This window comes from Sus scrofa, chromosome 15, assembly GCF_000003025.6.
Source record: "Sus scrofa isolate TJ Tabasco breed Duroc chromosome 15, Sscrofa11.1, whole genome shotgun sequence".
Lineage (NCBI taxonomy): Eukaryota > Metazoa > Chordata > Mammalia > Artiodactyla > Suidae > Sus > Sus scrofa.
This window is the reverse complement of record NC_010457.5, coordinates 11,096,380-11,110,348: the sequence shown is the minus strand read 5'-3', so window position 1 is coordinate 11,110,348 and position 13,969 is coordinate 11,096,380. Positions and strand designations below refer to the sequence as shown.

At 32.6% G+C, this 13,969-nt stretch overlaps 1 protein-coding gene across 1 annotated transcript in view; it reads right to left on the bottom strand.

Moving 5' to 3' along the window:
* LRP1B (LDL receptor related protein 1B) overlaps positions 1-13,969 on the bottom strand; it is a 1,887,165-nt gene that overhangs the window by 389,621 nt on the left and 1,483,575 nt on the right.

The following is a 13,969-nucleotide window of genomic DNA, read 5'->3' as shown; positions in this document are numbered from 1 at the left end:
TCCATATGCTACGGGTGCAGTCATAAAATTAAAGACAAAAAAAGATGTGGTATATATATATATGATGGAATACTATTAAGCCATAAAAAGGACAAAATAATGCCATTTGCAGCAATATGGATGGAACTAGAGATTCTCATACTAAGTGAGGTAAGTAAGAAAGAAAAAACAAATACCATATGATATTATATGTAGAGTCTAAAACAGCAGAGATGACCTATCTACAAAACAGAACAGATCACGGACATGGAAATCAAACTTGTGTTTGCCAGGGGCAGTTAGGGAGAGAAGGAGATGGATGGGGAGTTTGGGCTTGGTAAATTCAAAGTATTACATTTAAAACAGATATGTAATGGTGTCCTACTGTATAGCACAGGGAACTGTGTCCAGTCTCTTGGGTTACAACATGATGAAAGATAATATGAAAAAGAAAAAAAGAATGTATGCACGGCTGGGTCACTTTGCCATACAGCATAAATTGAAGAAACATTGTAAATAAACTATGCTTTAAAAAAATATATAGACTGTTTCAACTAGGTGTTTATATATATATATAACCTGAGTAATTATCTTAATTCTGTCATTTATCTTTTATCCCTGAAGATTGTTAAAAATTTGTGTAACTCCATGATAAAGAAAAGCAGAACTATGCAAATGTTTATTTTACTATAATTTAGAATAGAAAAAAAAATACTAGAAGCAAGATTATTTGTAATCAACAAGAGAATAAAATATGGTACTTTCACAATATGTAGTATCACTTAGCTAGTAAACAGAATAAATACCAGTTCATTTGAAGATGTGAATATTTCTTAAGGGAGAAAATTAGAGATTACAAAATAGAGGAGAAACAGTTCAGCTTTTATTTGTGTAAGTATATAGACATAGGTATTTATATAACATTTTAAAGTTATATAAGTTAAGGAATACATATACAGATACTTAAGAATACATATCTGATATTAATATGAACTCCCTTAAGATGGAAGAGAATGATAATGTAAAGGAATCAAAAATGAAAAAAAAAAGTAATTATACCAACACCAGGTAGAATTAGATTAAGATAAATTTTTATAAATGAGAACAAGAGTTAATGCGAGGTATTATGAAAAGTCTTAGAATTTATCTAATTCTCTAGACATTAATAACAATAGAATTTCAATTGAGAAAGAATATTATTTTCACTGGAATGGATACAGATAGAATCAAATAAGAAAGATTCTGAAAATTTCACAATATTCAACGTAGCAAACTATTTTTATCTTGCCAGTGAATATCTGCTTTTAAATAAAATTTGAGAAATATAGCCTTAGGTCTAAAATATCAATTCTCAGTGGTAACTCCATTTCTTCTGGGTAAAATTTTACATGTATAGAGGGAAAATTGCTAAATGCTAACCATTTCAGTATGTTATCTGTAAATACTTTAGATTGCAAAAGTACTGATAACAGAAAAGTTAGAGGTTTTAATAATGACCCACTGAGTGTCTGATTTGTAACTGGACAAAGGGTAGTAGTTAAGAAAGTACATTAACTTTATGAAAGTAATTTTAAGCAAAACATCATGTTTAGTCTTCAGAATCTAGGAGTATATGATTAATTTAGTGATATATTAAATGACATGCTTTGTACAAAAATGTAAGTTATCAGCCAAGTGTTAATTTGGTTTTTGGTATTTGACTTTCTGAAATTGGCTGATACTCCAAAAAAGATCCTACTAAGGCACTAAGAAATAAAAATTGAGGGTAAATTACAGGCTATTGTACACAGCCCATGCCGAAAATACATTGGTAATCATTATCACTGAGTATTCACAGCAGGGGCATTTAGGAAAGTTATACAGTGTTCTAGGAGCTTATGCCCAGAACCAAACATACTGAATATAACCAGCACTGTCACACAATATGCCACTTAAATAAAGGGGCTGTACAAATTTTTCTTGAAGTTAAAATAATTTTTAGTGTTTAAAAGACACTGAATAACTTTTACTGTTTTGGCAAGTAAGATTTGCTGGTTTGTTAACCATCCAAAATAAGTAAATTAGTATTCCAAAATTCCTCAAGAATTAACTCTACCTAGAAGAAGAAAATAGTTATAAATTGAAGATAAATATTCCTTCAGGTATTTTCCTCTTCAATTATTCTCTCCAAATTAAAAAAATTGGAAAAGAAGAAAAATAACTAAAAAACAAAAAACAACAACAATGGAAAACAGAACAAGAAACAAGCAAAAACCCACAAGGAAAAAAAATGCAGATGAAAGAATGCCTCTTTTTGAAAAAATAGCAAAACATCTGTTGCATATTTTACAGCATCATCCTAATGATAAGTAATAATGTCAAATGCTAAAAATATTTCTCATTTTAGACCTTTATTTAAATAAAACAGATTAGCATCATAATATAAGCAGGCACTATCGTGAAATAGACAAGTGAATCCATAGTTTGTCTAGTAAATGCTGTTCGTCTCTGTGTTCAAGCTGGAAAAACATTAAAGAAATCCTTACATTCAAAATTGTTAGATGTTTTTTAATATATTTCTGTGATAATCCAATGTAAAATCACTGTGTAATGGCTTTCAACAGACAGAAATACATTAAAAAATAATTCAAATACTGTTATCTGGAATGTCTTTCTTTGAAAAGATTAATCTGATACAATAAAATGAAACGTTGTTTTATTCACTGTAATTTCCACACAGCAAATTCAAACTTCAAAAATAATCACTTTCATATTTAAACAACAAAATCAAGTCTGACTCTTTGATAAGAATCAATACTTTGCATCTTTGCTACAGAGATTAAAGAGCTTTGGAATCAGGGATTGATTAATCATTTCAACCACTATTGTATTACAAGAAAATAGAGAGGAAATTTGTTTACATATATTATTCTAAGAGAAGGTCATGCTGTGACATAATCTGACGATGTTGAAATGCAAATGCTTCAATTGGACATTATTGTTATTCATAGAAAGTTGAACTAAGTTGTCAAATATTTCCTTCTCCCTTGACACTTAAAATAGCAGGAAAATGCAGTAACTGAAGATTCATTCATATTTAATCATTTCAGAAGAAACTGTTTCAAAGAAAAATACTTTTAGAATTCATATTACCAAACGGATTCAAATTTATACCGGTCCAGCATTTTTTTCCAATTTAGAAAAAGGAAATAGGCAACCAACCATAATATTTATAACCGTGACGGAATTCCTATTGCTCCAAGTCAAACTTCTGATAAATAATTAAATGCTTTCATAAATGCAAGTCTTAATTACTTTTCCCTTTTCTCATGGACTACTCCAGTGGCCACTTATGCACATTTTCTTTAATCGGAATATTTGAAACATGTCCTCTCTTACAGAGTCTCATGGGAACTAAACAAAAACATATTTTAATTTCAAGACCATGTACTGCCCTCCATGAGAAAATAACCTGATGTGTAGGTTGTGTACCCTTGAAGGAAAATTCCCTGTTAAGCAAGGTAACTCTTAACACCATGTAGACAGCAAGATGCTAAAATGTCAGATAGTCACAAGAATTCACTGGAGGAATTATCTTAAGACTAAAATTTTTTTCTCCCTAGGTAATCGACTAGAAAGTATGAGTCTTCCACAGTCCTGCCTGCTGGCAATCTATTTATCTTATAAACAAGGAATTTTCATTGTCTTGAAGAATCTCACTTTATAGTCTAGCTGTCAACTTCATTCATTCCAAAGGACCACTTCAGTGGACTAAATCTTTTAGCATGATCCATTTATTACACACACACACACACACACACGAAATAAATAGTTGCCTCTTAAAATGTGGAGTAGAGTGTTGGGAAGGGTTCTCAACTTTTGATATCTGTGAAGAAAGACTTAATGTGTTAAGTCTTGACCAGTTCTAAAGTTCCTTTGTCTTATCTAGCTACAAACCAAAAAGTATGATATTCGTACAAATACCTGAAGGCTGGAGAATGTCATTTGGTATATTAGGATTTTTGTTGTTACTTGAGTAAAAAGATGACAAGGATGGTATTTATTCTATGCTCATGCTCAGAAATTGTTAAATTTAGTCAAGCATTCTGATATCATCAAAAAACCATTTCCAAGGATTCCTTTTAGGAAACAACTCAATACATTTTATTTCGAATTCTTGGCTTTAAAGACAGGACTATTTAAAGAAGTTTTCCTAAAGAGTCAAATTTTCCTGTCAATCTACAAAATTATAAGTATCTTAATAAGGAAGTTGGCTTTGAGATGCAAAAGAGAAAAAGCAAAGAAAAAAGAAACGATGTTTTGCCATTAGAGAATTACCCTGTGTCAACAGTGGCACCTCAGATAAAGCTAGCACAAACTCTTCCTAATGGACCAAATCTCCAGCTCCTTCCCTTGCATGAACACAAAATATTTCTTAAAAGTCCCTTGCTCAAGTGCACAAAACAGAACTTATTTATTATTACATATTCAGAATAATCTGGGTGCTGAGACTGCTGGTGTGTTTATAATGAAGAATTTAGACAAGAACAAGTTTCCAGAAAATAAGGTGCCTTGACGTGGTGTGATTGTAGATAACATTTGCTTCCTAATTGACAAGGGAAGAAACAATGTTTATTTTTCTCACTGTTATCACCATTCCTGGGACAGAACAGGCAGGCAATAAATGTTAATTGAACCAATGCATGAAAAAAATTCAGTGTAGAGAATTAACTTAGTTGAAAACTAGAAAAAAGTATGTATTTTTAGGTTTGTATCTATGACCACCTTGGCCTCAAAACTACCCTTCAGATATACCCTTGAGATACCATGCATCCTGAGACATTAGGTAATGGTATTAGACAATTTAGGTTTCATTTACACTGAAGAAAACAAATGTTTACCTAAAGAACAACTGATACATGCACATAAGTCTTGGTTTGCTAAGGTTTCAAGCTAGGGTGACTGCTAATAATGTTTACTCTCCTCTCATATACCTTGTATTATCAGATACTTTAAAATTCAGTTGCTTTTCTGCATGTAATTGCTCTGTAGACTCTGTTTAGTCTACTGGAAACATTTGAAAACTCTGTGACCTATGTTTCAATACCTTTAAGAATCTATATGTCCCCCTTTCTCTGTAGCACATAAATCTTTTTCCAGTTCCACAGATGTTTTCATTATCTTTAATACACATAATTCAGCTCCATCTATATGTCTTTATTCAGCTCTCAGAACTGAAAGTGATTTCTCCATCCTCTCAGAGCACATGCTTTGTAGCTCCCTTAGGACATTAATTACATTTTGCCTTTTTTATAGTCATTTACAAATTTGTCTTACTTTCTTCTGCTATATAAAACAAAAAGGTCTTAAAAGTAGAAACTCTATTGTGTTCATTTCTTGATCACTTTTATCATGAAATACAGTGTTTTTCAAATAGAACACACAAGTTTTTAATGTCCTAAAACAATGCACATGAAAGCTGAAGAATAAAAGGCTTTTTATTGCCTGGCATGTTATAATATTTCACTTCAAATAAATGTATATATTTATATTATTTGAAATATTTTTGAAGCTGTACCTGAGTTTTAACGCAACAAAATCAGAATAGATTCAATAATGGTGATGTATTTTTTTTTATTTTGTTAATATGACTCACACTGACTAAAATTAATATCATCCTTAGAAAGTCACAATCCATTTCAATATTTCAAAATTTCTGATCTGTGAAGTATTTGATATTATGAAGCTGCTATTCTTATAAGACAGTTTAATTTAAAATGTATTCTACAAATTAAAGTCAACATAACTGTATATATTCATCCAATTTGTTTATAACCTGTCTCAGAATTTTTAGTCTGTCCCTATCCTATATTTGGTATACTTATCTGGCCACCATTGGTTTTAGAAACAAAGCCAAAATATTTTCTTAAAAAGAAGGAACATTTAGAATGCCACATAGGGGTCTGTGGAATGGACTGATGCATATATAATGAAACAAAAAAAAAAGATGAAATTTTCAGATACGTTCTCTCATAAGAAAAAAGTAAAAATCTGGGAGTTAAACCTTATTTCGAAGATACTGATGTGAAACCAAGGGATAATGGAAGGAACAAGAAATGGAAATAAAATGGTAGACTGCTGCTAAGAGCTTCAAATGCCAGGTAAAAAGTTGCCTTTTGTTGAAGACTTTTGGTCATAGTGTCTCTATGGGTCTTTTTTTTTAAATTTGAATAATAGTTGATTTATAATGTTTTGTTAATTTGTGCTGCATGGCAAAGTGATTCAGCTATATGTATATTTACACACGTTTTCTTTTCCATTATGGTTTATCACATGATATTGAATATAGCTCCATGTGCTATACAGTAGGGCCTTGTTATTTATCCATTCTGTATATAGTAGTTGGAATCAACTAGTCCCCAACTCCCAATCCAACTCTCCCTTACTCCTCTCCCCCTTGGCCACCACAAATCTGTTCTCTATGTCTATGACTGTTTCTGTTTTGGAGATAAGTTTGTCATATTTTAGATTCCACATATAAGTGATATCATATGGTATTTGTCCTTCTATTTCTGACTGACTTCACTTGGTGTGATAATTTCTAGTTCCATCCATGGTGTTGCAAATGGCATTATTTCATTCTTTTTATGGGTGAGTAGTATTCACTGTATATATGTACCACATTATCTTTATCCATTCATCTGTTGTTGGACATTTAGGTTGTTTCCATGTCTTGGCTTTTGTGAGTAACGCTACTGCAAATATAGTGGTGCATGCATCAGTTTGAATTATAGTTTTGTCCAGAGATATGCCCAAGATTGAGATTGCTGTATTATATGGCAACTCTAGTTTTTTGAGGAACCTCCATACTGTTTTCCATTGTGACTGCTCCAATTTACATTTCTAACTACAGTATAGGAGCATTCCCTCTTCTACAAAACCACTCCAACATTTATTACCTATAGACTTTAAAATGATGGCCATTCTGATCAATGTAGTACCTCATTGTAGTTTTTATTTGCATTTCTCTAACAATTAGTCATGTTGAGCATATTTTCATGTGGCTCTTGGCCATCTGTATGTCTTCTTTGAAAAAATACCTATTTAGTTCTTTTGCCCATTTTTCAATAGGTTTTTCTTGGTTTTTTGTGGGTTTTTTTGGTATTGAACTGTTTGTATATTTTTGGAAATGAAGCCCTTATTGCTAACATCATTTGCAAATACTTTCTCCTGTTCCATAGGTTATCTTTTCATTTTGTTTATGGTTCCTTTGCTGTGCAAAAGTTTGTGATTTGGTTAGGTTCCATTTGTTTATTTTTTATTTTTTTAATCTTTTTTTTAGGGCCACACCCACAGCATATGGAGGTTCTCAGACTAGGGGTCAAATCAGAGCTGTACCCATTGGTCTAAGCCATAGCCACATCAACTTCAGACCCAAACCTCATCTGCGACCTAAACCACAGCTCATGGCAATGCTGGATCCTTAATCCACTGAGAATTGCCAAGGATTGAACCTGGGTCCTCATGGATGCTAGTCAGATTTGTTTCTGCTGAGCTATGATGGGAAGTCCCCATTTGTTTATTTTTCCTTTTATTTCTTTTGCCTTAGGAGAGTGATCTAAAAAAAAATCATATGATTTATGTCAGAGAATGTTTTTCCTATGTTCTCATCTAGGAGTTTCATGATATCACATTTTATGTAAGTCTTTAGACCATTTTGAGTTTTTGTGTGTGTGTGGCATGGGGATGTGTTCTAGCTTCATTGATTAACATGATATTTTCCAACTTTCCCAACACTCCTTGCTGAAGAGACTTTTCCCCATTGTATACTCTTGTCCCTTTGTTGAAGATTAATTGACCATAAGTGTCTGGGTTTATTTCTGGGCTCTGTATTCTGTTCCATTGATCCATATGTCTGTTTCTATCCCAATTCCATGCTGTTTTGATTACTGTAGCTTTGTAATATTGTCTGATGACTGAGAGGGTTATCTCCTGCTTTGTCTTTTAGGGTTCCATATAAATTTTTGAATTTTTTTTTGTTATGTGAACATGTCAACAGTAATTTGATAGGGATAACATTAAATCTGTAGATTGCTTTAACAATATTAATTCTCCCAATGCAAGAACAAGGGATATCTTTCTATTTCTTTTAACCATCTTCAATTTCCTTTATTAAGGTTTTATTATTCTTGCCAGTTAAATCTTAAACTTCCTTGGTCAGTTACTTGTGGTGAAGCAATGTAGGGTAGGCCTGCTGCAGTTATGTTTCTAATAACAAATCCTCTAGAATTATATGACTCTTCCAAGGATTATTAATTGGTAATTAGCTTCCTTTTGCAGTTGAAACAAATTACTATAAATTTGGTGACTTAAAGAAACACAAATTTATTTTTACATTACTAGAGGTCACAGTTCAAAATATGTACCATTAGATTAAAATTAAGGCATAAGCAGGACTGCATTTCTCCTGGCAGCTCTAAGAATCATTTTCTTGCCTTTAACAACTTCTAGGAACCACCTATTCCTTGGCATCTTTCAAGTGCATCCCTCCAAACTCTTCTTCGATCTCTACATCTTCTCTAAGTAATCCTTCTGCCTCTGTTTTATGAAAACCCTTGTAATTACATTGCACCCGCAAAATAATCCAAAACAATCTCTTCATCCCAAAATATTTAACTTAATCACATCATCAAAGTCTCTTTTACCATCGAGATAATGAATATATAGGTTCCAGGTTTTAGGACATGACACCATTGGGAACCACTATTCAGCTTAACACAACTGTCTCTGGCCCTCAAAGATTCACATCTACATCAAATGTAAAGTAAATTTATCTCATCTAAAATCACTGAAAGTCTTAACCTGTTTATAGAACCAAGTTAAGTCCAAGATCTTATCCACTTTAAAATTTTAACTTTTATCATCTTACTCAGCTATGTGTGTAACTCTGAGTATGATCCGTCTTTGTACAAAATTCCTTTCCATTTGTGGGCTGGTGAATATAAGCTTAGATAGATAGAAATTCCAAAACACAATGATAGGACACTGCATGCCAATTACATGCATGGAATGTCATAGATGCTCTCTTTCAAAAAGAGAGGTAATGAAAAAATAAAATGAGTCATCTGTCCCAAGCAATTTTGAAATACGGCAAAGTAAGCTCCATTAGTTTTCAAGTCTTGGAAAAAATCATCTGTGGCTTAAGGGTCTCCTTTTTATAGCTTTAGCTCTGCCCTTTGGGACATAACTCTATTCCATGTGTTTATAAAATAATAGAAATATGAACCTATTTCCTGCCTATAGAATTTTGGTAGTCTTAGTCTTATTTCTTCCTTTCCCTGTAACTTTCAGTCCACGCTAGAAGTATTTCTGCTGGTATAATAGTCTTAAAAACCTTGTAATTTTTCTGCATGTTACGGAATTTGCACTATTGGATAATATGCTCTTCCATAGTTCTTTCCAAAGTAATTCCATCATATCTGTTGACTTCCACTGAGATGACAGAGGGAATACATGAGTCACATGATGGATCTCTTTAAAGAGTCCTATATGGGATGAAATGCTATTACATTTTGTTCATTTTAAGGCACTAAAAAATGATTGTCTAGCTACCACTGGCTTCAGAACACACTTTCTGATAGTGAATCTCCTAATTTTAGGGTCATTTACAAATTGGATAAGCTGAAAACTTACACTGTCAAGTCCCGGTTCCTTGTTTCATAATAGTTTTTTCCTCAATTTATCTCTTTCCTTTTACATTTTACTATGTAATCAGAGAGAATAAAACAATACACTCTTCAGTAATTTGCTTGGAAATATCTTCAATTAAATACTCAAGTTCACTGCTTACAACTTCTGTTTTCTATATAACTGTATAAAACAACTGAGCTGTTTTCTAACACTGTATTACAAGGATTTTCTTCCAGTTTCTAGTAACATATTCTTCATTTCCTTCTGAGCCTTCTTTAATTGTGCTTTTAGTGTCTATATTTCTACCAAGAATTTGTTTATGGTGATTTAAATATTCTCTAAGACAGTATAGGTTTTCTTTACCATACTACTCACTTCCTTCTGTGGAGTCACATAAAATCCGTATATCTAGCAACGGTCTTTTCAAGACAATGCAGATTTTTCTGTTGTCTCCAAAATTATTTAAGCTTTTATCGGTTACCCAATTTCAAAACCACATTTTTAGTTACTTATTATAGCAGCATCCAACTTCCAGGCAACAAAATATGTATCTATTTCCAGTTGCTTCTATAACAAGTTACCACAAATTTAGTGATTTTTAAACAATAAAAAATTGATCATTCCACATTTCTAGAGGTCAGAAGTCTAAAATCAGTCTCACAGTGACGGTGTCAGCAGATCTGATTCCTTCTAGAAGTTAGAGGGGAGAAGCTGTTCTTTGTATGTTCACAGTTCTATAAGCTGATGGTACTCCTTGGTTTGTAGCCACATTATTCTTGGCTTCTATTACTGTATCACCTTCACTCTATGCCTTCTTACTCTCTTATCTCCTTATAAGGACTCTTTAGATGTTATCGGGTCTACCCAGATAATCTAGAACAGTCTCCCTTATTTAGTCACCTGATTGTAGATTTAATTGCTCCTACAAAATACCCTCAGGGTGATATCTGGATTACTTTTTGATAAAATAACTAGGGGCTATAGCCAAGACAAGGTAACACATGAAAGTGACCATGAGTTTTATAAACTTTATAAACTTAAAAAGAATAGTGTTAATGGTAATACTAGAGTGATCTTAAACAAAATTTTAACAATTTTCTAAACTCATCATACATTTTTGATAAGTTAATGTATGCTAAAAATAGATAAAAATTCAACATGGAAGGAAATGTATGACTAAAAATAAACACTGCCCCTTTCAAGAATATTTGATTATTATATCACACCAAATAGAAGCATGCTTATTTTATGCTATTCTTAGTATGTTTAAAGTCACCAAATAATCTTCAATTATGACATGTTTTAATGAAATATAAATTTATTGCCTGAAAAATTATTTTAAAAGTAGGTAAATATGAGGTCAGTAGTCAGCTCTGATTAGATTATCATCTCAATGTCTGTTTTGAATAGTAAAAGAACAGAACTTGATCTCCTTTTTAAGTTATGAGAAATAGAACTAGGAAATGTAGAATGAATACAATAAGTGTAAATAGCCTTTGATATGAAAACTCTATTAAGCTTAAAAATAAGGCCATGTTTTCATACACATAATAGCCAGTGTTCTGTTGGAGGAATATTTCTATATGAGAATTATCCCAAAGTTTACAAATAAGAATATTAATCTGGTACAGGTGATTTATGTCAGGTAAAGAAGTAGGTGTGTAATTTAACTCCCATAGCAGGTAATCATATTTAAGTTTCAGGTAAAAAAGAATGCAATGTATGAAAAAGAAATCCTCTATAAAACATTAGAAAATCAAATGCAATAATACACTAAAAGGATCATTTATCCCAGGGTTGCAAAGATGGTTCAATATCTGCAAATCAACCAATGTGATATATTAATAAACTGAAGAAAAAAATAATATCATTTTGATAGAAAAGGAAAAGCTTTTGATAAAGTTCAATATATACATATGATAAAAACTCTTAGAAAATGGGTATAGAGGAAATACATCTCAATATAATAAAGGCCATATATTACAAGCCCACAGATAATGTTCATGGATTAGAAAAAATAATATTGTTAAAATGACCATACTTCTCAAGGCAATCAACAGATTCAGTGCAGTCCCTGTCAAAATACCAATAGCATTTTTTTCATAGAACTAGAAAAAATAATTCTAAAATTTGTAATGGAAAGACCACAAATAATTAAAACAATATTGAGAAAGAGGAACAAATTGAAGGTACCATGCTTCCTGATTTCAAACTATATTACAAAACTAGTCATCAAAATCCAACAGTACTGGCATAAAAATTGATCAAAGGAACAGAATAGAAAGCTCAGAAATGTATGTTTATACTTATAAGGGCTATTAATCTACAACTAAGGAGGCAAGAATATACACTGGGGGAAAAGATAATGTCTTCAATAATTGATTTGGGACAATTGGACAGCTACAAGCAAAAGAATCAAAGTGGATTACTCTCTCACACCATACACAAAAATAAAATATATTAAAAAGTTTGCAAGACATGCAATCACATAAACATGGACATTTTTTTTTTCTTTTTACAGCAGCACCCATTGCATATGGAAGTTCCCAAGCTTGGGGTTGAATCAGAGCTTCAGCCACAGGCCTGCACCTCACTAGATGACAACACCAGATCCGAGTCACATCTAAACCTGTGCTACAACTTACGGCAACACTGGATCCTCAACCCACTGAGCAAAGCCAGGGATCAAACCCACACCCTCATAGAGACTATATCGGATCGTTAACCTGCTGAGACATAATGGGAACTCTGAAAAGTGGCCATTTTGATCCTTTCTCCTCACAAGATAAATTTTCTCTTTTCATTACAATTTTGACTTTTTGAAATTCAGTGTTGTCTTATAATTTCACATTAGGAAAAGTTAAAAAATGCATATGAGATTTGGATTGTTAAAAATAATTTTAGTTAACACAATTTTAAAAGGGTGGCTAGGTTTCTATTTACCTAAATTATTGTCCCAAATAGCCATCAGTTAATTATTCATTCCCCTATAGTATATTTCTCCTTGCTCACATACATTGTGAGATGTGAAAGAGCATAGAAAAATATTAAACTCTTTCACATATCAAGTATTTAATTGTGCACCTATTATGTACCAAACACTATGCTGTACTTTAGGGATACAGTAAGCAACATTTTAACTCCTTAGTTTTTCCAAAACACGATTTTCAAATCAAAATATCAATGTACAAAAAATAAGTGGACCATCATTGCTGTTCATTTTTGGTGAATATCATGCAGTAATACATAGGATACTGCTATTTCCTAGGGAAGAAAAGCAACTTTGTAAAGATCTAGCAAAGATGATTAAAAAGCCATAGCCTGAGAATATGGAAAACCAACTGTCATGGATGAAATAGTGTCATGGGACTCAAGGGAGAAATGGGTTGTCAGAGAGGGGTCAACAATTTCAAGTGAAATGAGGTCACTGGCTTTGCCAAGCAAAAAATCATTCATGTCTGTTATCAGAAACAAGGAAGCATATGAAAGGTAGCAATGGTTGATGAGTGAGTAGAATGAGTCAGTGTGTGGAGATCACTCATTTTAAAAATGTGGTTATGAAAGGAAAAGTGAAGAGGACAGTGGAAAGCTGAGAGAGATTTGTTCATAGTTTTATTTTTAATGTGAAGGATAACTGAATGTGATTTTATATTTAGGAGGACAGCTACTGAACAGGGAGAAGCTAAATTTGTAGAAAAAGAAAGAGGGGGAAATCCTTGGACCAGAAGAAAAATGGTTTAACTGTAAAGTTTAGTATGAAAGGCCACCTTCTGAGATAAAAAAGTGGAAGAAGATTAAAATGAGTAAAGGAGAGCAGATGAGATTGGGCACATTCAGGATGGTATGGGCGTAGGATTACCAGTGAGATCCTGCTGTATAGCACTGGGAACTACGTCTAATCACTTATGATGTAGAATGATAATGTGAGAAAAAAAAATGTATGCATGTATGTGTAACTGGGTCATCATGCTGTAGAGTAGAAAATTGACAGAACACTGTAAACAAGGTATAATGGGGAAAAAATTAAAAATCATTTATATATATATATATATATATATATATAAATGAGTAAAGGAGTTCCCATCATGGCTCAGTGAAAGTGAATGTGACTCAGGTTCAATCCCTGGCCTCACTCAGTGGGTTGAAGATCCATCATTGCTGTGAGTTATGGTGTAGGTTGCAGATGCAGCTCAGATCCTGCATTGCTGCAGCTATGGTAAGCCAGCAGCTACAGATCCGATTCTACCCCTAGCCTGGGAACTTCCATATGCTGCAGGTGTAGCCCAGAAAGACAAAAAAGTAAATAAATAAAAAATAAAAA